A 23,640-nucleotide genomic window follows, 5' to 3' on the forward strand; every position below is an offset into this window, starting at 1 on the left:
TGGCACAGATGTGGTCTAAACCTTACTTCCTTAGTTAGGTTAGGCTCTGACCTGAGAGAGGCTTCGTCTTATCTACAAGTTTCCTTGAGTCTCTAACGGAGCTGGATACAAGGTTGGCATCAACAGATACACTAAATCCTTATTAGAGCTAGCATTGCTAGTTCATAGTGGTATTCTACCAACAAAAGACAAAACACTGATGTCCCAAATGCACACTGACAAATTGTTGTTAATATTCCCTAGGCCAGTGGTCGGCAAACTCATTAGTCAACAGAGCCAAATATCAACAGTACAACGATTGAAATTTCTTTTGAGAGCCAACATTTTTAAATTTAAACTATATAGTAAGGTACATTGTTATTAACTTAATTAGGGTACTCCTAAGGCTTAGGAAGAGCCACACTCAAGGGGCCAAAGAGTCGCATGTGGCTCGCGAGCCGCAGTTTGCCGACCACGGCCCTAGGCTCTTAGTAGGTGTTGGACACTCTTATGAGAATGAGATGGACAGTGGGATAACTAATGGGCACAGTGACTTACTAATTTAACCACCATGGGATAAAGGGAGCCAGTGACCCTGCAACCCCCTTGAAAATCCCAATAAACACATTGCAGTCAACATCAATTTTCCAATGTATGATTGATTCTAAGAGGCATTAATTTCAAAACAAACAATGGTTTTCTTTGATAATTTTCATGTTGTGGATAAAACTGTCATTTTTGCTGACCTGCCTGTTGTCAGATATTATTGACTGCCTATAGAATAAAATAACTTATTTTATGGGTGTCCTTATTGAACTGAACTGAGAGAAGGAGGCAAGGAATTATAAGAGAGAAATGTTAATAACTTTGCCTCCTTCCACACACTGCCACTCTACCCAAACTCCATATAAAACCCATATACCTCCAATTATGTGCTGCAAATTTCTCCCCTCATTTTGTCCGCGTGTGCGCGTGCACACACACACACACATCAATTTTATTCACCTGTGGATGGCTATTTCATTTTTATTTGGCATTGGAAAAGCCTAGCAATGCTTATATAGCATAGGACTTGTCTTGAGGCACTCATTCATTATCAACTATATGCAAGGAGCTTGGGTGTGAATGCGAAAAGTCAAGGTCAAAGTCTATCTGGTAAACTGGGGAAGGCACTGACCCTAGGATTAGCCCCATCTCCTGCTGGATGGCCTGGGCCCCAGGGGAAGGTCTTGCTCCATGAAGATTGAGTGGCCAGAAAGTTCACCCTGCCCATACCCCTGGGGATAGAAATTTGTAGCTTACCACATGGCCTCCTCCTGCTGCTTCTTCATCGCTCCTCATTTTTCCTTTTCCCCTTGGCAATCCCATTTCTTCACAGCTTCTATCACTGGACTGACAACTCCTAAATATTTGCATATATGTAAGTTCAGTTGTCCTCTTGAGGGGACTGAGTGTTCTTACTTGCAGACACCTCAGACTCAACTTCTCCACACAAACCTCTCCTCTCCACCCCCCAAAAAGATCCTCTACTGTGTCCTCTATACACTTGCCCATGAGTGAAATGTGGAACTCACTCTATAGTTCCAGTTCTTCTCACATCTACATCATATCAGTGAAGGGCTGTAAAAGGAAAAAAAAATCTTTTAATAGCAACTAAATATTTTTAATTAGTACATTTTTATTAAACTATTCATGCAAAAGACTATTATAAGTGTAGAGCATGATGGGATTTTTAAAAAAGTGAATATATCTGTGTGACCACCTTCCAGATCTAAAAACAGAACTTTGCTAGAGCAAGAGTACCCTTGTGCCATCTCCCACTTACTGCCTCCAAGGGTAACCATTCCCCTGGCTTCTAACATCAGTGAGGGGTCTCATCTGGTTTTGAACTTGATGTAAATGAACTCACTTAGTATGCATATTTTGTACCTGGCTTCTTTCACTCAACATTATGCTGGTGGGATGCACCTAAGCTATGATGTTATCAGTTTTTTATTTCTCAGTGAGGTGTAATATTCTTATTTCATAGCAAGAAAGTTTATTGAAGTCAAGTCATAGGAAGTTTCTTGTATGTCTTTAAAAACAGGACACATCTGTTTTGATATTTGAAGTAGATCAATAAGGAAGGCGAGTTACTCTGGAGGGGACCTGATAGTCAGGGAGCCAGGAAAAGGAAAAATGGAACTTCTTCCCTTTTCCAAGTTGGTGCTCTTTGTTGTAGTTTTGGAAGAAAAGTCATGCTTCAATTAATAACAGACAACAAAGTCAATATGATGGGAGCAGATACAATGATGTGATCAAATGCCAAGAAATGACTGACGGCTGAGAAAACATCATGTGAGCCAAAGCAATTTCTCTTGACTTGTAACTTTACTCATCCAACGAATAACATTTCATCACAGTTTTATCAATGGGATGCAATTCCACCCAGATCAATCTGTCTTTGACAAGAAATGGCATCAAATCATTTTTTCCACACAAATAAATCAATCGTTGATTATTATTTCTCCCATTTGGGATCCAAGTAGGAGGACCAAACGTCCTGAGTAAAACAAAGAAAAAAATGGTTTCTATGTTGACAAATCTGTTGGGTAAATGCAATTTATGGCTTTTTTTTGACACATGCTGATGTGAGGAGGGATAAACAGGTTTTAAATTTAGAGCAGAGACAGACTGTAATAATAAACATGTGGGAAGAGAATGCAAGCATTTATTGTTCTTTACAGATATAATAGCATTTCAAGTCCTTCACTTTTGCTTATGTAGTTCTTACTGGAATGTCTCACTTGGTCTTTGAATGTATGATTAAGTTTTTAGAAGTGTTAAATCACGAGGGCTTCCAAAATCACAAGGAAGGTGTCATTTTTAAATGATAAGCGTGTATGGGCCATGTCCTGGTTATGAATGGTCTTCTCTTCCTAGTCCAGCGTTTTTCTTGCTGCCACATTTGAGGCCATTGAAAGCCCTTCCTGGAGTCCTTGGTTGACAGTCCATATCTGGACAGGGGTGTGGGGTGGAGAAATTTGTTTTGTTTTACAAATTTAAGTTCACATTCATGCTATACATAATAAAATTATGTATCAGTCTTTTCCACTTAATACATTGCAGTGGACTAAATGTTTGTATCCCCCTGCAATTCATATGCTGAAATACTAATCACCAATGTGATGGTATTAGGAGGTTGGGCCTTTGAGAAGTATTAAGTCATGAGGGTGGAACCCTCATGAAGGGGATTAGTGCCCTGATCAAAGGGACCCCAGAGATCCCTCTCATTCTCTTTCTACCATGAGAGGACACAATGAGAAGTTGGCTGTCAGCAACCATTTTGGTCCTAATCTGGACTTCCAGACTCCAGAACTGTGAGCAATGAATTTCTGTTGTTTATAAACCACCCAGACTATGGTACTTTGTTATAACAGCCTGAGTCTGTTAAGACTATATTATGTTATATTATGTTATATTATGTTATATTATGTTATATTATACTAGTAGCCCATCACGTGATATCGTGTGCAGTAGGCTGCCCACTGCTTCCGTGGGAGCCAGCAGGAACTGCAGTGCGCCACCGGAGCCGCGCTGCTTCTGCAGGAGGTGGGCCTGCGCTTGGCTGCGGAGGCTGCGGGCAGGGCCCCCTGTCTCTGTCCATGTCCGCTCCGGGGAGCCAGCCCGAGAGCCGGCGACGCGGCGGTTCGCCAGCCCCCACCACCCTCGCTTGTCTCCATCTCCGCTCCGGGCCACACCTGCGCGTGCAACCTCCACCTGTCCGGTTGTGACCCCTAATAGTGTCCTGGCCTAATTTGCATATTTCCTTTCTCTCTCTCTCTCTCTCTCTCTCTCTCTCTCTCTCTCTCTCTATATATATATATATATATATATATGAATTATATTAATGTTTATTGTGAGCGTCTTTGTCAGATTTTCTCTGGGGGGCTGCGGGGGAAGATTTGCACCAGGATCTTGTATGGAGAATAGTTTGTTCCTGGGGCCAGTTAAGTCAAGCGTAATCCTTGCTGTAGCTCCCTGGGACACAGTTCTCTTTTTTAACTTCCTAAGGATGACAAAGAATATTTCTAGCCCAGAGAAAGAAAAATAAATAAGATTAATACAAGCTAAATCTTCACTGGAACATCAAATTCCACATACAAGGCCAAACTATGTTTCCAATTCCTTGAAATTGGTGAATTTATTAGATATCTGTTTCTCCACTACATACCACCCGCCTGAAATAAGGATGGGCTTAGCAAAGGTGACTTTATGAGGACAAAGATGGTGATGATTATTTGTGGGCACAACATTTAAGGCATAAATGGAGTTCAAGGAGTTTTGACTCTAATTATACTTCAACCTAAACAAGAGTTCTGAAGCAAACAACCACTATTTGTTTAAAATATATTTTATTGATTTTTTACAGAGGGTAAGGGAGAGGGATAGAGAGTTGGAGAGTTAGAAACATCGATGAGAGAGAAACATCGATCAGCTGCCTCCTGCACACTCCCTACTGGGTATATGCCCGCAACCAAGGTACATGCCCTTGACCAGAATCAAACCTGGGACCCTTGAGTCCACAGGCTGATGCTCTATCCACTGAGCCAAACCGGTTAGGGCAAACAACCACTATTTTAAAATGAAACTCTTTTTTTCTGATATTAAAAGCAATGTCACCTAGCCAGTGTGGCTCAATGGTTGAGCACTGACCTATGAACCAGGAGGTCACGGTTCATTTCCCAGTCAAGGAACATGCCCTGGTTGTGGGCTTGATCCCCATGGAGGGCATGCCAGAGGCAGCCAATCAATGGTTCTCTCTTGTCATTGATGTTTCTATCCCTCTCTCCTTCTTCCTTCCTCTCATAAATCAATAAAAATATATATTTTTAAAAAGTAATGTAAACAGATCCAGAGACAGAGAAGCATCGATCAGACTGTCAAACCTCAAAGGGAAGGTGGTGGGGGGCAGGTAAGGAGGAGAGATCAACCAAAGGACTTATATGCATGCATATAAGCCTAACCAATGGTCACAGACACCAGGGGGTGAGGGCATGAGTGGAGGGGTGGAGGGGCAATGGGGGGATAAGGACACATATGTAATATCTTAAGCAATAAAGGAAAAAAAGCGATGTTTATTCATTAAGTGAAAAGAATAAACATCCAGAAAGATATAAGAAGAAAACAGAACACATCTATAGTCTCACCTCTTAGCTCACATTTGGTATGTTTATTTGCTTGCTCTCTCTCTTGTTCTTTTGTTCTCTCTCTGTGTGTGTGTCTCTCTCTCACACACATCTATCTTTGTTTTGTTTTACAAATTTAAGTCCATATTCATGCTGTACATGATAAAGTTACTCATCAGACTTTTTTACTTAATACATTGTATCATGAGAATCTTTGTCAAATTTTTTAAAACATATCTTACCAAAGCCCTATTTTGAAGGCATGAAAGTGGTTCTTTATTAATTTTAAAAAACTCTAGATATAGCATTTGTGGGCACATTTATACATTGGGGGCAAATCTCAACTTATTTACTTAGAAAATATTGCTAAAAGTGGATTTAAAAATATTAAGGGTCTTGATATTTATTGCTGTATTATCTTCTAGAAATTCTGAAACAATTTAGACTCCCATTAACAATATTTGGAGGTACATATTTCCAATGCAACCCTGTCATAATTGAAGAATGGAATTTTAAAGAGGGAAATACAGTATTTTTATAAATAGGCAAAAGAGAAATCATATTGTTGTCTCAATTTGTATGAAATACTAAATAATTTCTTTTTATCATTGCTTATTTTTTGTTTCCCTTTTGTGAGTTTCCTGCTCATATTTTTTGCCCATTTTCTATTGATCTGGAGAGCTCTGCTGCATAATACAAATATTTCCCAAGATATTAATGTTTAGAAATTACACAGTGATTCTCTAACCCTCATCAGAAGTTCCTGATACTCATGTATTAAAACGTAGCTATTCTTTTTATTACCAACGTTTTTCTTTGTTTTTAGGTTTATATCACATTTTAAAATAGCATCCAATTACTTCTGTCTTATATTCCTTCTCTCCCTCCCCTCCTTTCTCCCTCTCTTACTCCCTTCCATATTATAATTAATGGGTCAATACCTCTGGGGTATGGTATAGGGCAGAAATTTAACATTTTCTTTTCAAATATGTAATCAGTTGTCTAAGAACCATTTATTAAATACTCTCTTCTTTCTCCCTTGATTTAAAGGGTGATCTTGGTCAAAAGCTGAACTTTAATTAGTATTAGAGTCTATTTCTAGAACTGCTCCTCGGTGCCATTGATTCATTGGACATTTCTTGCTCCAGCACCACCTTGCTTTAATTACTAAGCTTTCTAATGTAGCACATGTTATTACCTGGTAGTGCTAGTCTCCTTTCATTACTCTGTTTCAGGGGCTTCTTTGTTTATTCTTCTGGATGGATTTTTTATATTACCTTTCCAAGGGATTTGAGCATTTTGATTGAAATGAACTGAAACTTATTCTTTTTAGAGGAAATGATACATATGTTATTTTCATTATTATTATTTTTTTATGTTTTTTTAAATTTATTTTCCCTTTATTGATTAAGATATTACAAATAGGTCCTTATCCCCCCAATGTCCTCTCGTCCCCCCAATCCTGCCCTCACCTTCACCCTCTGTTGTCCACATCCATCATTTATGCTTATATGCATGCATACAAGTCCTTTGGTTGATCTCTTTCCCTCACCCCCACCCTCCCCTACCTTCCCTCTGAGTTTTGAGCATCTGATTGATGCTTCTCTGTCTCTACATGATACATATGTTATTTTTAAAGTATTTTTTTTCTATTCAGGAATACTATTTGTGTTTTAATTTATTCAAGACTCTTTTTATGAACCTCAATAAAGTATAATAGTTTTTTTCATCAAATGCTACCCATTTCCTATATTGATTGTTAGATATTTAATATATTTGCTGACTTTTTTTGTGTGGAAAGCTATTATGTAGTATGCGTTTATGTGAATGTGTGTTTTGTATTTGTCCACAAATATTTTGGTTGCTTCCCTTAAGTTTTGCTTTCACCTCCTTTATTCAAAGAGAAATGTAACTCATTTCTTTTTTAAAAATGTATCTTTATTTTTTAAAATTAAAGATGCCCTCTATTTCCCCCCATACACCTCCTCCGAAGGGCCATGCCCTCGTTATGAAAGGGCTTCTCTTCCTAGTCCAGCTTCCCCAAACTATTGCCTGACCATGGGCTATGCATACATGCATGTAAGTTCATTGGTTAATCTCTTCCTGCCCTTCCTCTTCCCTCTGAAATACATCAGTCTGTTGCATGCTTCAGTGTTTCTGAATCTTTTTTGTTCATCAGTTTATTTTGTTCATTAGATTCCATATATAAGTGAGAGTATGATACTTGTCTTTCTCTGACTGGGTTATTTTGCTTAGCATAATACTCTCCAGGCCACTCCATTCTGACTCAAAAGGTAAGAGAGTCTTCTTTTTAACTACTGCAGAGTATTCCATTGTGTAAATGTACCACAGCCTTTTTATCCATTCATCTACTGATGTGCATTTGGGCTGTTTCCTGATCTTAGCTATCTATATATATAAAAAGCCAGCAACTGGAATAATCGGTCGCTATGATGCCCATGGTGGCCAGCAAACTGGCCCGATTAGAGGGTGGGGCTGGCCAACCAATCTCCCGTGGCCCCTCCCCCTAGCTGGCCCTGCCCCTGATCTCCACCCCTACCCTGATAGGGGGCGCGGCCAGTGGACAACCTCCTGCAGCCCCTCCCCCAGCTGGCCCCGCCCCTGATTGCCCCACCCACTTCAATAGGGGGCGAGGCTGGCCAACCACCTATGGCCCCTCCCCCAGGCCCCTGGCCCACAATCGGCCCCCACCCCATTTTGGGGCAGGGCCAGCCAGCCCACCTCCCACAGCCCCTTCCCACGGTTGGACCCACACCGGATCAGCCCCCACCACCCCGATTGGCCCGTGGCCCCTCCCCATGGCTAGCCCCGCCCCCAATTGCCCCCCCCCCGCAGTCAGGGGCAGGGTCTGCCTGCCAATCGCCCGTCCCCCTCCCCCCAGCCAGCCCAGCCCTGATCGGCCCCGACTGGGGCCGGGTTGGCCAGACCCCACCCGTGCACAAATTCATGCACTGGGCCTCTAGTTGTAAATAGTGCTGCTATGAACATAGGGGTGCATGCATTCTTTTTGGTTGGTGTTCCTGGCATCCTAGGATATATTCCTCTTTTTCTTGTTGTGTGCCATTGACTACAACTTCAAAAGTATTATGTAAAAGCAGTAGATCTGGTATCCTTTGTACTGCTGCTCACTCTAATGTAGACTCCTTCAGTGTTTCTTCATTTCACCAAATTTCCACTACATTTCTTAAGACAGATTTTTAAAGGAAAAAAAGCTTTATTCTTAGTATCTGTATATATCAGGAGTATTAATTTTTCTTTAAAAAATGATATATTGGTGAATTTTTGAAATCATAACAATCCTTACATTTCTTAGATCACGCTTATGTTTTTAATTTGTGCTGACATTTTATTTTGGATTTTTGCATTTGAATTGGCGGGAAGTAGCATCTGTAGATATTTGTGTATGGCTGTATGTGGGATGTGTGGGTATGTAAGTGTGTGCTTTCTCTATCAAGTTGAAGTATCAGGATTGTGAAAAACAAATTGGAAATGTTCCATTAAAAATGAACTCTAGAATACTTTATATAGAATGGAAATTATTTGTTTCTTAAGAGTTTTAAAGAATTCACATTTTTTTCCTGTATAATTTAGGGGGTAATAAATACTAGTATTTACATTTTGAGATTTTTCTCTTTGTTTTTGATTAGTTCAGATATTCTTTCTCTTCATGATTAAGTTTTGGTGTGCTTATATTTCCCTAGAAAATTGCCCATTTCTTTATTGTTGTATACATTTTTAAAAAAGCTTATGAATATATTTACATCCTCATTTCTAATGTGTTGTTTTTGTGTCTTTTTTACTAGTTACTTGAATATACTTGCTAGATATTTGGATATTTGGCTTTTCCTTTCAAAGATCTATTTCTAGGACTTAACAATTTTCTCATTTCTAATTCATACTTTAAATGATTTTTTAAAAATTTCTGCTTTCGTCAGGTTTACCATATTTTTCTTCTGATTACTAAGTTGGATGTGTTCTCTTATTTTTATATTTCACTTTTAATTTTGTAGGCATTTAAGGCCACATATTTATCACTAAAAAATTATTGCAACAGGAAAGTTTTTAAATATAATTTCCATTTGTCATAACTTTCTAAGTAGGCATTTAAAATATAGTTTTAGTATAATTTAGGACTATTTTTTCATTCTCCATTGTATATTGTTCCTGCTGTTTGCTTTTAATTTGCAAAATTTCTCCTCTTTGCAACTTATTCAGATTTTATTCATGTTAATATAGGAAGCATTTTTGTAGTGACTCATGTACATTTGAAAAGATATTGTATTCTCTATTGGTAGCATATAGAGTTAGATACGTGTCAGTATGGGGCGCCCCAAGATGAAGTTTAGCCCTAAGAGTTTTGTAAGCATAATAGTTAGAAGGTAAATGCTGTCTGGCATCACTAATGAGACCAGGGCACATGCCACATGCCATTGGAGAAGGGAATGATTCTATTTGGATCTAACTGACCTTCCCATGGTCATTTAATGTGTAGAGCAGAGGTTCAGTCAGAGGGTGGTCAAGCCTGGGAAGGCCACACCTGGGGAAGCAGGACTTAGCCTGGGTGTTACACTGGAGCACAGCTGTACCGGATGGTGAATCTCAGGGATGGAACAAAAGGGCTCAGGGAGGGCAGCTGGCCAGAGCCTCTAGGAGTGGGTGCATCTGTTGGCAAGAACTCTGAGTAAATCCTTGCTAAAGGCTGTGGTATGGTCTCAGCCATGGGTCTTAAAAGAAAGATCTCTTCTAGGCTGTGCAGAAAGGAAAGGGGAAATGGCTTCTGCAAGATGGTGGGTAACCGAGCTGGTTTGACCAGGCTCAGCTGCAACAAAGATGGTGCTGGGCAGCGGAGGGGGACCTCAGAGCAGGTGAATGAGGGCTGCTCTTTGGTGTTGATGAGGCAGCTCTGGGGTTGAGGAACTTTGAGGGGCTATAAGGGACAACAAGGAAGCCCTTCGTGGGTGTTATTGCCTGCCTGGGAGGGTGGTGCTTACAATGCTAATAACTGCAGCTGTAGATTGAATTTTATTTTACATCAGACGAGTGTGGTTAGAAGACATTTAAATTAGAAATATTTAAATAAACATCGTTAGTTATATTATTTGGAACCCTTCACTCTTTTCTCTTCTCAAACCTTGCAGAAATGTGCCTGACTCTTCTCTGATTATTGCATGGCTTTCAGTTTTCTTGTTTGTCAGAGATTCTGCTTTGTGTTTTGTGATGTATAATATAATGAGATGAAGACGTGCATTTGTTGTATCCTAATTGTGGATTACACCAGTAATCAATTTAAAATGCCCCTCTTGGCCTATTTAATGCTTTGTTTGCGATTTCTATCCCTGTTTTCTTTTAGTGTACATATATCTTAGTGTTTAGTCTTTATTTCTGACCTTGTTCGAGTTGTATCTTGTGTATTTTGTATTTTGACCAAACATCAAAAGCTTTTGGTCTATTAATGAGGAATTTAATTAGATTGATAGTTTTTTTTAAAAAAAACTGACACATGTGGTAGACATTGCTATCCCCTGCCCAGCATCTATTCCCTCAAGCTTTGTCTTGGGGTAGCCCAGATATTTCCAGGAATGCACCCCTAGAGCTCCAGGAGAGGCAGGCTCCACCCTCAGCTCCCACATGGGCCTCATTGGTCCAATGTAATCCATCCTGTAACCGTGACTGGCTCAGGAATGGACACTCAATTCTGACTAAGACATTGCGAAAGGAAATGGATTTGGGAGGCCTTTCTGGAGAAAATTTCTTTGCTCCTGTGAGAGCTATGGGAAAGGACAGTCTACTGCTGCTGGGCCTCATCACATCTGGAGGCTGCACCTGGACCTTTGATAGCGCCTAAAGCACCATCCTGCTGTCCACCTTAGGGTGAGGCCCTCACATAGATGGCAGAGAAAAGAGATGGAAAGAACCTGGGTTTTTGGAGGTATCCCTGAGCTTCTGAATTAATGGCCCTGTGGCTGTCCTACAACTTGCATTCCTGTTACCTAAAATTAGGCAGTTCTTTATTGTTCTTTGGGCCTATTGAAATCAAGGTTTCTGTTGTTTGTATCCAGGAGCACCTAACTGACACAATGTGGTTTTCATTTTTTATCTTTATTTCATCCTTTTGTTATTTTCTCTCTCTTTTTTTTTGTTTTCTGTTGTTCATATATAGATTATATTTTATTTGCTCTTGTTTTTTCTTGTGAATTGGTAAGTATGTGTCTGATTTTTAATTCTAGTAAAAACTGAATTACCCCTATATTTTTAGAAGTATCAAAATCAATATAATGATAATTGTATGATTATTACAGCTAATGTTTATTGAACTCTTAATATATGCCATGCACTGTGCTGAACAATGTATATATTTATTCACTATATCCTCACTGCAAGGAAACACAGAAAGGTTAAGTAACTTCCCTAAATGAAGTAGAAACTGTCAATTGCTTTCTCTGCAGATGAGGAAATTATTGCTGTTTATTTATGTCATGCTTTTAGCTTTCCATTTACTTCCTGTGTTTTTTTTAACTTGTGGTTACCAAGGAATTTCAGAAGTAGAATATTAATAATTCATTTTTTTATATTATATATGTTCTTTCAATTTTAAACTGTTTCATTTTGTTTTGAATCCGCATTTCCTACAACCATATAGACTCAATTCTACATTTAAAGGATTTTGATACTACCATCCTCCTGAACCCCAATCTTTTATTCTAAATTATTAACAGACTTTATTGCTGTGCTGACTGATAGGTTTTGAGCAATTTTATTTAGAGGATGTGTTGTTTTCATAGAATGATCAGTTGGTTGTAGACTTTCTCCAGAAATTCTATGTGTTTCTTTTATGTTCTCACATTTAGTGCTATGTGGAAGTTTGAGCTGTTCTTCTCACCCTGCTTTATAGTCTACCCAGTTAATCTCTATCCAGATGTTAATAGTTTGTGTGTGATTTTGCACAATTAGGTTTCATTGCACAAGAAATTTCTGAAATATCCTCCTTCCAAATATTAAGATCTTACATTAAAAATAATAATTAAAATCCCTTCAGCTGGTGGTTAGAGTGTCTGCCTGCCTACCAAAGGGTCACAGGTTTGATTCCTGGTCAAGGGTATGTATTCAGGTTCAGGTTCATTATCCAGCCTCAGTCAGGGCACATGCAAGAGGCAATCAATCCATGTGTCTCTATCACATCGATGTTTCTCTCTCTTTCTCTCTCTCTCCCGCCACTCCCTCCCTCTCCCTCTCTCTAAAAATCAATGGAGAAAATATCCTTGTGTGATGATTAAAATAATAATAATAATAATAATAATAATAATAAATAATAATAATAATAATAAATCTATTTAACCACCATTCCTCAAGCCCTTCTCCTGAGGTAACAACAGTAAGTCTTCACTTAATGTCATTGATTCTGTGACTCAAGTGAGAAGGCATATAATGAAGCCAATGTACCATAAACTAATTGATATCAACAAGAGTTACCTTCTTACACATCTCACCAGTGTTATAACAAAATGTTGAATGAAACAACATTAGTTGAGGACCCACTGTACTGTGAGCATTTTGTGTGTATTCTTCTAGAAAGTATTCCTTGAATTTATATACATAGATCTGTAACTTTACATAATACATAGCATTACTCCAGAGATATGGTACTCTGAGAATGCATGTCGGGGGGTTTGTGGTGGGATCAGGTGGGGGCACAGAGCAACCTGGTTACCTAAGAATGAAGATCCCTCTCTGCAGCAGTGGGCCCATTGCCCAGTGTCTGGTGAGGTAGATCATAGACCTCTGATTCAAGATTCCTTCCACAGGAAAAAGCAAGGCCATCTCCTCAAGCCTGGGGCCTTGTTTTCTATGTCAAGCTCACCTGCCCAATTCATCCACTTCTCAGCTCCAGAGCTCATTTAGTCAGTGGAGATTCTCCCCAGGTTCTGATCAAGGTGTATTTATTAGCAAGGTTAAGTTTTCTCGTTTTCTCATGTGACTTCAATAGGGTTTATAAACAGTAAAGTCCCAAACTTATCTAGCAAGAGACCACCTTGGGAAGAAAGCAGGCCACGTTGCTATTAATGGGCAGGTTGTCTAGAATTGCGAGACAGAATAACATAATAGAAACTCTTCCCCAGTGCACCTCTGATCTTTTGATTAGAAAAGAGGGAGACCTCTTTTCATGAGAAATCAACTTGTCCAGTGATGGTGGTGCTCTGATTACTGATGTGGAGAGATCCAGATAATGAGCTTGGATTCTCCCTGGTTTGAGTTCTAGAGAAATAGTTCCTAGACTTTTTCCAACCTAGCAAACCTACTGTACCCAGGTCCTTATGGATACTATAAGATTTGTTTTCCAAGTCAACCAATTCAGTAAAAGTATGTTTTCCCGTTTTAATTGCTCCCATAGCTTCTGAAGAGCATACGGTGCTCCAGATCACCACACCCAGCTGCTGGCATTCCTGGCAGTGGCAAAGGAGGCTCTGTCTGATGTGCCAAGGAGCTTGCAGTAGAAAGCCTGGGCAAGGCCTTCAAAGATTTTGAAGACAGAGCAATGACCACCTTTATATGGCATATGTTTTGGTGTCATTCATGTCCCTAAAGAAAGGAACAGCTCGACAGACTGGTAAGTACTGATTTGTGCATCTGTTGGCAGCTTCTAGCCTCACTTTGGTAGTGAGTATCTCTGGAACCACTCAGTCTAGTAGTCATCCTCTCCACACCTATGTCCCTCTTTATCTTGCCATCTGATTTATTTTATTATGACATTTTTCATAGTCTGAACTATTTGGTGCATTCACTTCTTGCTTGTCCATCGGCCCCTCTGGAATGTGTGCTCCATGAGAGCAGGGGTCTTGACTTTCTCATGCCCTGCATAGTCCCAGTTTAGAGATCTGGTTGCCACAGAGCAGGCATTCAGCAAACATGAGTTGTTCTTGTTGAATGGAATGAACTCATAGGTTAAATTTCTAATGGTGGAAGTTTGGACACTGGAGTCCCAGGTGGGGAAAGAAAACATGAGGCAAGATGACCCTAACTACAGGAGAGTCTTGCTTATGTTCGGAGAGCTTCCATTTTCTGTGTGCAGTGAAGTCCTGTGACTTGTGGCCAAGGGAGGGTCTTTTCTTTTTTATAGTGGATGTTATTTGTGTGTTACATCATTGAGCCAGAAGATAAATGTGAGTATAGTCAAATTCTAACTTTGGAGTTCAAATTACAAGTTGCACAAATGTAAGATATGGGAGATGTTTGCTTAACAATAACTTACAGGAGAAATGTGTTTTGGGTAACTCATCTTTTGTGAATGAAAAGCATGACTAGCTTTTAAAATTTCACACAATTAATGGAATATCATGTCTAATAATACAAATAACACCAGCAGTAGTTGCAGCCACCATTTATTTTTGTACTGGCCAGGAAGCAGGAACTGTGCTTAATTTAAGCTCTGACAACCTTATTGTTATGCCCACTTTATGGATGGAGAATCTTAGGTTCTGAATGTTTAACTTGTACCAGGACACAGAGCTAGGACAAAGTGGAACCAAAGTGTCTGACTGTAAAAGCTGTTGTTCTTAACCACTGATGGCTTTGCTGCTCTGTGTGGGTCTGAACACATCTGGGGCATTGGGCTTAGCTCCAGCAGATGCATATTAAGATAGACAATAACCAAACAGTGGCTTCACAGGGAGGCCACCAGCATGGTAATAGGTATGAAACCACAGTATTCAAGGAGAACATTCAATGAGAAGGAGGGTGTGTAGTGCAGAGGAGAGATGATAGGAGGTGGGGGTCAGGAATGAATGAGGGTCCAAAGGAAGAGAGCAGGCCTGTCCTGTTTGGCTCTAAATGGCAGACCTGGAACAGCAGATGGAAGTTACAGTGAAGCAGATTTCAGTTTGACATGAGAACTTTCTAAAGATTAAAGATGTGGGATGCAGCTATTGAACTCACCCCCATCTACCCTCCATGTCTGTCTAGCCATCTGTCAAAGATGCTGGATTTCAGGAGGGAATGCCTTCCATCTCTAAGAGTTTGATATTTTCTAAATGGCTTTAAATTTTATTTAAAATCATGGTAGAGACCATTTGAGCTGATTACAAGGAAGAGAGGAGCAAAGCCAGCTCCAGGTGCAGTACTATAGGTTGAATTTTTTTCTGGAAGAAGTATGCTTACTTCTGGTCTTTCACCAGCTTCTTGATGCAGAGAGCATCTACAGAGCGCTAGATGAAATGGGCTTATGTGTGATTTCACAAGATATTCAAAGGGGAAATAGAATCTTAGGGTGAGATTTGAAGAGCCCAGTCACTAAAATTGTCCTTCTATGGGTCTAGCATTTTACAATGTGAGTACTGCTTTTCTGAGGTAAGCATTTTCTTAGGCATTTCTCCTGGGAGATGGAATGCCTTGGCTCCTGATGTCACCATCAGGAAGGGAGTCCCAGAGGTGGGTTGTAGGTTATTGCTTACTTGGTTCATACCAGGCATGATCCTAAAACCATGGCATGTTTATCTAATTTAATATTCACAACAGCACTGTAATTATATGCTATTACTACCTGCATTATTCATGTGAAGAAACTGAGCCTTAGAAAGGTTAGTTTGTCAAAGTTTACACATGATTGCTATAGACAGAATGTTTGTGTGCCCCACCCCCCAATTTGTATGTTAAAACCTATCCCCCAAAATGATGGTATTTGGATATGGGGGTCCTTTGGAAGGTGGTTATATCCTGATGGGAGTGGAGATCTCATGAATTAGATTAGTGCCCTTATAAAGAGAGATCTCAGAGAGCCGCTTCACCCCTTCCACCATGTGGGAACACCGTGAGAAGGTGACCATCTATTAATCAGGGAGCAGGCTCTCACCAGACATCAAATCTGCACATTCCTTGATCTTGAAGTTCTGAAAAGAGTTAGAAATACTTTAAATACTTTCTGTTGTTTATGAGCTACCCAGCCTGTGGTATTTTTGTTATAGCCACTCAGACTCAGACAATGGTAAAGAATGGATTTTACTTCAGAGCCTATACTCTTAACCAGTATAAAATACTGTTGCTGACACTCTAAGTATAGTAATTATATGACTCTGAGAAAGAGGAGAGAGCTCATCATAAGAACACCATGTTTATATGTGTGTGTGTGAGAGGGTGGTGGGGAAGGTTTATTGTGATTTAACTCAAATCCTTATCCTAGGTAAATTACTAATCTAGAATTTATCTTAAGATTATTAATGTAATTCTGACTTCAGACTTGGTAAGGTTATTATTAGCATTTTATTTTTCTCAAAGTCAATGGAAGTTACGTATCAGGAAGTAATCACTTACTGACTAACCCAGCTACATCCTCTCTCCCTCTCTCCCTCCTTACTCTCCTCCCTCCATCCTTTCTTCTTCATTCTCAAGTACTCAGTTATTTCTTGAGTATTTTCTCTGTACTTGGCACTGTACTATACAATGAGGGCACATAGATGAGTGAGTCTCAGTGTACATCTTTAGGGATCTTACAGCCTGGAAGGAAAATTAAAAAAAATAATTACTCTTCAACATGGCAATCGTTACAAAAGAACAGATTTTCCAAATCTTGTTTTAAGGAACACTCTTTGGCAGAATGTTAAATAAAGGTATCATAAAAAATAAGTATTTTAAATTAAAACAAGTTTAAGAAATGCTGGGTTAAATAAGATTAAACAAGTTCATTCTTACTGGGGAATTTTCAGACTCTTTAAATTGCTAAAGTGTACTGTGAATCTCCAAGAAGGTAAGAAAACATATTTTTCAAACCCACTTGACCTCAGAACCCATCTTTATTCATGGCACACAATAAAGTATTTATTAATTCTTTATTTTCTTTCCTCCTCATCTATTCATCAGTCATCCATCTATCATCCATCCATCCATCCATCAATTCATCCCTCCATCCACCCACTCATCCATCCATCCATTATTTTATCTAATCTTCCTTCCATCCATCCAGTATTTCTTGAGTACCTATTATGTGCCAAACACTGTGCTACATCCTAGGAATCCATCAGTAAACAAATTTGTGGAGTTAGTGTTTTAATCGGGGAAATAAGCATCAATCAAGCAAATAATTGTATGAGATTATCAGATCCACATAGGAAATAATCAGGGTTTTAAGATGAGAAAGAAAAAACAGAACGATCTACTTAAATGTGTGGTTGAGAGTCCTCTGTGAGCAAAAGACATTTAAAGCAAGTGTCTTCTGGAGGAAGAGAATGAGCCAGCTTTGCAAAGAGCAAAAGGAAGAGCCATCCAGGAAGAGGAAACAGCAAGTGCCAAAACCCTGGAATACAGAAAGGCTTGGCAAGCTTCAGGAATTGAGCTTCCTCCAGGAGTGCAGGCCTGCTTAAAGGCAGAAGGCTGAGCCTGACACATTTTTAAGAATGAGAATCTCATCATCAGTTGGAGGAGACCCTGACACCATCTATTCCAAGTTCCTATCCAAGCGAGTCCCATCTTCTAAGATAGAGGACTTCCTGTTCTTCTTGGGTCTGTTTATAGGCTTTCCCCTTTTAGATGGGAGGTTAACTTTAGTCCCAGAATGCACCATTGGAGAGCATTGCTTGTGACATTTCTCTTCATATAAAATGAGGGCCAGTGATGATTGAACAAATTGCTGTGTTTTTAAGGAGAAAACTTCTCTCAGAGGTGCAGATACCAATACAAGTAATCATAGTTGATAACCTTCACCCCACCCTAGAAATAGGAAACAAGACTGAAGGGGGGAACTGACAAGGAAACTAGTTGGTATACTTGACTTAGTGGCCAAGGAAGGGAATGAGAATAACTGATTCGTGAAGCCTGAGTGCTCTGCTCCCACAGCTTTTATCTTTCAATTCTCCCTGCAAGATTAAGCATCCCCAAACACCACTTTTATGGTCTCTGCCTTGGTTCAAGGAGTTACAATGGATCTTCTTTACTGTCAAGTCAACTGAAAACCTCTCTGCTAGACATTCAGGACTATCTATATCATCATTTTCTTCTGGCTGACCCTATGCCTTTGTCTTGCCCCTTCCCTACACACACACACACACACACACACACACACACACACACACACACACTGAATTGGTTGCAGTGTACAATTAAGGCCACAAAAATTGAAATAATTCAGGTTTTGTGTTCCCAATCCTGGTTTTGATCCTCTGCTTCTAGCTGGCTGCTTGACTGTGTATTTCAAAGAACTTTAGCTTCCTCATCTGCATTAACAGGTAGTGATAATAATAGTACTTGTTACATAGGAATGTTGTTATCTGAACTCAGTTGTCATAGTGTCTTCCCTACTATGGGCTCCCTCCTCAGACACTCAGTTCTTGCATATCATTTGCTCTGTGCTGGTGCCCCTGCTCTTGGGTTCTTCCATCCTTGTTTGGATTTCATGATTAACAAAGTGGACTGACTGGCACATGGGTCCACGGAGGCCAAGATCAGGGGTTCATTTTCCTAATGGACCATTTTATCCATGATCTGTTGAATGGCCACAGGTTCTAGACCTCTTAGTATGGAGTATTTTCAATGGAGAAACCCATTCTCACTCCAGGTAAAAGGATTCCAGCATGTGCCATAGAGGTGAGTTAGGAGCATTGTTTTAAATCAAGGCACCACATCTGTTTATGTATCTCCAGAATAGCTTGAATCTGGGTCCCCAGGATTAGGACCCAGTGCTCATGAAGCAAACTTGCTGCATAATTATGGAGGTGCCAATACCTCTTCTTTGTTATGTAGTCACAGGTCGAACAGTTACACTTGCAACTCTAGTCACAAATACCCTTTAACTCCAGATACAAAGGCTTCCTAAGCCCGGTCACTCTCTGACACCCTAACCCAGTGGTTCTCACCAAGGCCAAGGCTCTGGCCTTAGTTCCAGATCACTTGGCTTAGCTGGGGTCTTGCCATTGGCACTTTTATGTATCCTCCCATCTTCCCCCCAGCATAGGTAACTCAAACATGCAGCCCAGAGTGTGAAACCACCTCCTAACCCTGTGGTCGGCAAACTGCGGCTCGGCAAACTTCTGCTCGAGAGCCACATGCGGCTCTTTGGCCCCTTGAGTGTGGCTCTTCCTAAGCCTTAGGAGTACCCTAATTAAGTTAATAACAATGTACCTACCTATATAGTTTAAGTTTAAAAAATTTGGCTCTCAAAAGAAATTTCAGTCGTTATACTGTTGATATTTGGCTCTGTTGACGAGTTTGCCGACCACTGTCCTAACCCAGGGGTGGGCAAACTTTTTGACTCGAGGGCCACAATGGGTTCTTAAACTGGACTGGAGGGCCGGAACAAAAGCATGGATGGAGTGTTTGTGTGAACTAATATAAATTCAAAGTAAACATCATTACATAAAAGGGCATGGTCTTTTTTTTTTTTTTTTTTTAGTTTTATTCATTTCAAACGGGCCGGATCCGGCCTGCGGGCCGTAGTTTGTCCACGGCTGGTTCTAACCCTATCAAGAAACTGAACCATAGACTCCCTTAACCTCTTTTACAAACTAACTCTTTCCCAAATCAGTCACAGCTGACCTTGACCTCAACTGCACTGGCTTCCAAGTGTCAATCACTGGGCTGATGTTATGCTGGATCCAACATGCCATCTACCCCACACTATCCTTACAGAGAATATTTACAATTTCCTCTCTATTTGGCCACAACTTTGAATTTTAACCCTAGAAATAGGTAATTTCCCAATTGAGGGACCATCTTCAACTTCAGAAAGAATGACCTCCTGTTTCGGTTACAGTTTCTTTTTAATTCCAGCTTCCTCCTAAGCTGGCCACGGACTGATCCCTAATTCAGATTCAAAGTTATCCCAGAATCATGATCATACAGTCTCGTCCTTGCTCTGACCACTCCTGGATTCTTCCTTTGGTCATAGATTGTTCCATGCCTGATAAATTATAACTCCAGCCACAGATGGAACCCAGGACTCCCGCCCCAGTGCAACCTTAAACCTTGACCATAAACTAACAACCCAGCCCCACTCTGCCCTTGGTAACTACAAATTATAACCATCATAATTTTTAATGAAAAAAATTTAAATATATACAGATGCCAAGAAACTGGTATATTAAATCCTATGTACGTATCTCAAGAATTATCATTACTTGGTCATTTTTGTTTCATTCACATCTTTACCTACTCTCTTTTTCATTCTCCCCTGGATTATTGTGAAGGAAATATAGACATCATGATATCCTATCATACTATTTTGGTTTGTATCTATAAAATTCAAGGTCTCATTTAAAAAAGATAAACAAGTTATAATCATGATACAATGATCATACTTAAAACTTAACCCACAACAAAAACTCCTTATGCACAAATATCTAGTAAGTATCTATATTTCTCTAATTGTTTATTTACATTCACTATATTGAATTACTACATATTATACATATGTGTATATATTTCCAGTTTGTTTATTTGATGCCAATAAGATCTGTACTTTGTTATTATTTCATATGTCTCTTTATCTCTTCTATTCTGTGGATTTTCTCTCTACCACTTTTATTGCATTTATTGTTGTTGTTGCCATTGGAGGAACTTCCAGTTGCTAAGCCCTAAGTGTGGGGCCAGGATGACCATTAGTCTGGCCACCGATGCACCGGCATAAACTGTCCACAGAAGAGAGGATCTGGTTGTGACGGGTGCAATCCAAGGAACAGGTGGGGATGTCCCTCAGTATAGCATCTAACTGTGTGGCCAGATAAAGCTTCTGCCTTCCAGTTAGTGAGGAACATGTTACTCATATGTCAAATGATGTTCATGTCTTATGCTTTTCATGCTCATTCTGTCTTCTCACTGCTGTTTCCTGACATGGGGTCATGGCAGCAAAGATACAATCAAACAGACTACAAATATATATTAAAAATCTAAAATTGCATACACAGAAATGGCTCACTGTCCCTGCCCACCCATCCTTGGTCTGGTAACGACAATAAGATTTGCATGAGACAGGATTTACAATGCAGAGCCATGGTCATAAACTGGGGTGATGTTATGCTGGATCCAATATGCCATCTACCCCACACCATCCTTTCACCAAAATTCAAAGATGGGCCATTAAGGTGGTCATTGTCATCACTTCCTTCTGGGAGTTTAGTGAAGGGAAGCCATTTAAACTGAGGAATCATCTGGAGAAGGGAGGGAGAAACAGCCATACAGCTTCCCATTCCAAAGAGGAAGGGCCCTAATCTCAAAGGGCCAGGCTTTGGGGGTGAAGACTTGACTGTAAGAGCAGAGAGCTCACATTTGAGTGTTGGGATTTCTGAAGCATTTGGTATGATTAGTGTTGAGTGAAGTAGCAGAAAACAGTATCTTCAGCAACTCTGTAATGCCTTCAGAGGAATGATGCTCAAACTTCTTGGCTGATATTCAAGTCTCTGCCCATCATTTCCTAGCCTATTTTGACAGCCATAGCTCCCTCTTTTCTCCTACTGGAATCTTCTCCAGTTAGACTGAGCTCCTCGCTGCTTCCCAAATAGGCCAGGTGTTTTCCTACTTCCTTGCATCAGCTCATGTTGTTCCCTCCTCCTGGAATGCCCTTCCTATAGCCCCCCTGTGCACATGCTGTCCAGAATCCAAGTTGACAACACTCACACCAAACAGGAACTATTAAGCAGCAAAAGACGGAGTCAGCTTGAATCCAAAACAAAGACTTGTTCAAAGTGACCCAGAGCTTGGGACTGAAAGGTTCCTTGCCTAACCGACCTGTAGAGGAGCCTGAGCCAGGAGAGATGTTGTCCATCCTGGTACCTTCACGATGGCTCAACTTATCCAAAAGTAAAGCTCAATGAAAACAGGTTGAACAAAATTGCACATGCTCATTTCTTAATACAGCTTTCAGATGTAATTGTAGGGAACATTTGTTTTGGTTTGAATTTCTCTAGGTTTCAGATACCATTTTCTTTCCCAAACTAGGTCATTTGAATTATCTGCTGATAGTTCAAATCTGTAGATAATTTGCTTTTACTCACATTTCTAAGAACTAATTACCTGTACATATAAAATGATGAAATCTCATTATATTTTCTTTTAAAACTCTGACATGCATTTAATTGCATTAGTCAATTATTACTGTACATGCTGAGGATTTGCTATTGACCAGCTCGTGCTGGAATATTTACTGCACAGATGTGTTCCTTTAATTAAACAAATGTGATTACACACATATCAATTTTTATTTGGTTTCAAAGCCCAGAATCTAAAAGTGAATGCAGTTGGCAGAGCTGTGTGGTGTTGGTTCCCAGGAATGCAGTGAGAGGCTCTTACTCAGGGAACGCTGAGTGCCTGAAACTCTGTGAGGGGAACTTCAGCCACAAGTGGGTTTTTGGTGGTGCATAAGTGCCACTGAGTGAACCCAAGAAGGGAGTAAACAAACCAGTGCCGTATCTTCCTAGAATATCTTCAGTTTTGTTCTTTTATGTAGAGAAAGAAGGACTGTGCTTGGAGAACATACAAGAAAACTAATCTAAAAGTCCATCTATCTAATAGTGGGGATTGCTTGGGATTGGTCCTTGCTTCTATAGGTGAGCTGGTATTTGTATTTAAAATCAGGGGTGAAATGGCACAATATTAGAACATTGGACATGGTCTTTTGAGTCTCCTTCTGGTCATAAGCTACAGAATAGCCCCAAATCATGAGATTAGTATCAAGAAAGATGACCATCTTCCAGTTCTTAGTCCTAACCAAGCATTTTTGAGTAATAACATGAAGACTTAGAAAATTGGAATGTGTTTTATGAACTGGAGTAATGCAAAATCCTCTACAATATCTGGAACAATGTCTATACATATCAGGTACTTAGTAAATAATCTTGGGTACTAATAAAAGCAGTAAGTCAATCCATTAATCAACAAACACTTACAAGGAACTTATGAACTGGTGGCTGGTGGTCAGAGACAGAAAGGCAGGAGATCTGTGCACAGTAGTGCAGACTAGCTTTCTGCCTTAGTCTCATACATGAGGGGTCACTGTGCTGGTTTTCTAGGGTATCACTGTCTGGGTTTCATGGGCAGGCACTTGAAGAACCAACCCAGTTGGTCAGGTCAACCAGAAGTTCTGCTGAAGCTAGCTGTTTCCAGGTCTCCTGGATGCAGACTGTATCTCTGAGAATGAAGTTGAGGAGCAAATGAGGTGGGACATGCCTGAGTTCCCAAACCCACCCTGAGAACTCAGTGAAATGCTGGAAAGTGTGCCATCAACTCTAGGTGCAGAGAAGGATTTGCTAATGGAGAGGCAGCAAGTTGTTGCAAAAAATAAAGATTTTGGGGTGATACAGAGCTGAACACCCAGTTTAGGCAGAACATTGGGCTATGTGGCTTTGACCCCTTGAGATAATTTCCTCACCTAATGGTGATGATGAAACTAATCTCATAGTGTTGTTACAGTGATTATAAATCATGTAATATGTGATGCCCAGGACTTAGTAGTTTTTCAAGTAATTGTTGTTGGAGATTTTGGGAGTGAAAGAGTTGGTGT

The sequence above is a fragment of the Myotis daubentonii genome, chromosome 8 (assembly GCF_963259705.1).
Source record: "Myotis daubentonii chromosome 8, mMyoDau2.1, whole genome shotgun sequence".
Taxonomy (NCBI): Eukaryota; Metazoa; Chordata; class Mammalia; order Chiroptera; family Vespertilionidae; genus Myotis; species Myotis daubentonii.